This window comes from Dipodomys spectabilis, unplaced genomic scaffold, assembly GCF_019054845.1.
Source record: "Dipodomys spectabilis isolate Male_0828 unplaced genomic scaffold, ASM1905484v1 ptg000018l, whole genome shotgun sequence".
In the NCBI taxonomy this organism is placed as follows: Eukaryota; Metazoa; Chordata; class Mammalia; order Rodentia; family Heteromyidae; genus Dipodomys; species Dipodomys spectabilis.
In genome coordinates this window covers 5,709,693-5,713,326 of record NW_024870695.1, presented here as the reverse complement: position 1 = coordinate 5,713,326, position 3,634 = coordinate 5,709,693, and the positions used below count along the sequence as shown (strand labels likewise).

Here is a 3,634-nt window from a genome sequence, read left to right as displayed (position 1 = left end):
TTTCAAATCTCTCCCACCACAATCCCAGCACAATACAAGCCTGGCCCTACCTATCTCAACTTTTCAAACCATCCATTTTCTTGTAGAAGACCATTTTAATTTTCTAATGGGGAGAGAAAAGAAACACCACCACCAAAAACTCACATATTGATCAATGGTTTTATATCCAGCTCTCTTCAAACAGGTCAGTTATTAGAGTGAAAATGTTTTCTACTTCAGGGTAACAAATTGTTCTTTCAAGCAGCAGCCACGTTATTGACACACCTCTAGAATTATGTCCCAGCCCCCATGCTCTTTGGCTTTCAAACCACTGCCACTGTCATAGGTGGGACATTGGCATTCCTAAATTGATTTTCTTTTTTTTTTGGGTCCGGTCGTGGGGTCTGAACTCTGGGCCTGGGCGCTGTCCCTCAGCTCTTCAGCTCAAGGCTAGCACTCTACCACTCAAGCCACAGCGCCACTTCCGGCTTTTTTCTTTTTGCTTATGTGGTGCTGAGGAATCGAACCCAGGGCCTCCGCCTTACAAGGCAAGCACTCTACCACTGAGCCACCTTCCCAGCCCCTAAATTGATTTTCCCTTCATAAAATGTGGGCTTTTTCCAGTGGAAGAGTGAAGGAATTTTACAAGGTGACTCCCGCCACTAGTCAGCTATCAGGCCTATTTTGTGTGTGTGTGTGTGTGCTGGTACTAGGACTTGAACTTAGGACCTGGGCTTTGTCCCTTAGCTTTTTTTTTTTTTTTTTCACTTAACTCTGGTGCTCTTTTTTTTTTTTTTGGTTGGTTGTGGGGCCTATATTTTGGGCCTGGGCGCTGTCCCTCAGCTCTTCAGCTCAAGGCTAGCACTCTACCACCTGAGCCACAGCGCCACTTCTGGCTTTTTTCTTTTTGCTTATGTGGTGCTGAGGAATTGAACCCAGGGTATCATGTATACAAGGCAAGCACTCTACCACTGAGCCACCTTCCCAGCCCTGGTGCTCTAACTTTTAAGCCACAGCTCTACTATTGGCTTTTTGCTGGCTAATTCGAGATAAGAGTCTCATGGACTTGATTGCCTAGGCTTGCTTTGAACTATGATCCTCAGATTTCAGTCTTCTGAGTAGCTAAGATTACAGGCTATCAAGCCCCAGTTTTGAAGAATTCCATTCCCTTTAGCCTGGACCACATAGTTAGTTGGTGTAATTGAATATGCTGCTCTGTGTCTAGGGATATAAAAATAAAAATGAAGGAAAATGGGAAAATAAAAGTATACACTAGTAATAAGAAACAAAGATTTACCCAGTGCCGGTGGCTCACCCCTGCAGTCCTGTATTAACACCCTTGGCTCCCCAACCACTTCTGCTGATTCTCTCCTAGCAAATGAACTGGGGCAGCTCTCAGAAGAAATATGAACAGCTGGAGGTGGGCCACCAGCAGGATAGAAGCCACTTTGGAGTAGCATCTGGAGGACACAATGAAGAATCTATCCATTGTTGGAGTCTTGTACACAGAGTCAGAAGGACTTAATCTGGACTGCGAGGGTCCTCTGTCAGATGAACATGCTGGAGTGATATCTGTTCTTGCTCAGCAAGCAGCTAAGCTAACCTCTGACCCCACTGATATTCCGGTGGTATGTCTAGAATCAGATAATAGGAACATTATGATCCAGAAACATGATGGCATAACAGTGGTAGTGCACAAAATGACCTCTTGACATCTCATGTCAGTTTTCTAGAAGCCTGTCATAGGGATTCAACCTACCAATGCTAATTAAAATTTGTAAAACTATTGAATTATACTTGTAAAGCTACTGATGTTCCAATGGTAAGATCATTCACTGATGTACACTGGGTACTTTTCTATTTATATAAGTTGCTTTTAAACTAACCTCTCAAGATGTAAGAATTTATCATATTCAACACCAGTGCTCTATCACTTGAGCCACAGCTCCACTTCTGGCTTCTTGGGGGCAGTTAATTGGAAATAAGAATCTCATGGACTTTCCTGCCCAAACTGGCTTCAGACTACAATCCTCAGATCTTGGCCTCCTAAGTAGCTAGGAGTAAGTATAGGCATGAGCCACAGGCACCTGGCTAAGAAAGGATCATGTTTTGAAGCATATTTGTGTCCAAAGATAATATGGATGTAGTGAGGAACAAGGGGTTTTCAGCAAGAAGAAATGGATATGACAGGACAAACCAAAATGAGTATTTATGTAATAGCAAGTGATCTAGTTTGATTGGTTAGGCAAGAGGTGAACAATTGGTTCCCGGTCAGTTTGTCTATAGAATTTTCTATATACAATAAATAAATCTGTTTGGAGGAAAAAAAGAAATATGAACAGCTAATTAATACATGAAGAAATATTCAACATCCTTAGCCATACTACAGCCAGATTTATTGGGAGTACACGTCAGCCCTTTTATGGGTCACATTCCCACTTTGAGAAACTGTAGCTGTTCCTGGACAAAACTACTTGCATGTTACAGAGCCATAGATTTCACATGCCAGCTGAGTGCCAGCACCCACCCCTGCAAGTAAATCCATGCCCTTCCCAAAGCAAGAGCCCCTGCAGAGGTGAGGTTTTTGGAAATGTGCACCATTAACAGGAAAGGCTAAAAGGACAGAGAACGATCACATGATTTGTCTTTTGGTTGGAGGCCAGGTCCGGAAGGGTATGAAAGGCCTGTGCACCAGGCAGGTTGGTGTCAGATCAAGCTGTTCCCATTCACACTCGCAGCGTCCCTGCAAGAGGCATGGGGTGACGACCTCATTCCTCCCCTGGCCATCCAGGAAAAGGGGAAAGGCAATTCTTTGTCCATCTGTCCAGCCTGGGGCCTAACAATGTCCTCAGGCTCTGCAGGCACTGCTCTGCCTGCCTCTCCATTACTCCTGGTGTGCAAGGTGGGTGGGTGGGTGTCCAACAAAGGGGCTCAACCTGAGGAGCCTAGGGACCCCTACTCTTACCACTTGGAAGGAGAAGGATTAGGGAAGAGGATTGGAGACGTTGCAGAGCAAGGAAAGGAGTCAGGATTCTCATCAAAAGCTTAAGGGAAGCCAGAAACTGGTGGCTTACCCCCGTAATCCTAGTTCAAGAGGCTGAGATCTAAGGATCATAATTCAACTCCAGCTGGGGAATGAAAGTCGATGAGCCTCTTATCTTCAACTAACCATCAGAAAACCAGAAGTAGAGCTGTGGCTCAAAGTGACAGAACACAAGCCTTGAGCATTAGAGTTCAGGGACAGTGCCCAGGCCCTGAGTTCAAGCCATACTGCCAACAAAAAGACGACGCTTACAGGTTCTTCAGGAAGAGGGGGCAGGCTGAGGGCAGCTGCAGAGAGCTCCTGTACGTGGTCAATATGAAGAAGACAGAGGTGGAGGGTCCTAGCTTCAAATAGGAAACCCATGTGTCACAGCAGCACCCCCATTGAAGGCTGAAATGGAGTAGTAGAAGAAGCAGCAAGTTTCTGAGCAGGCCATAGTAGGGCCTTTTGGGGAAGTGAAGAAGGGACTGCCAATGTCAAGAGGGAAGTCTCAGCCAAAGGAACAAGGACTTTGGGCAGCTGCTCAGTAGCCAGTTTCCCAAGATGACTGCAAGTCCTTGTTCCCAGCCCTGCATTTCTGAGCTACATGTTCCAGGAAAGCCCATCCCCTGC

At 45.6% G+C, this 3,634-nt stretch overlaps 1 pseudogene; it reads left to right on the top strand.

Annotated features, from left to right (window-relative positions):
- Window positions 1–1,385: 1,385 nt before the first annotated feature.
- On the top strand, window positions 1,386–1,770 carry LOC122103567 (annotated as a pseudogene).
- The last annotated feature ends 1,864 nt before the right edge of the window (window positions 1,771–3,634 follow it).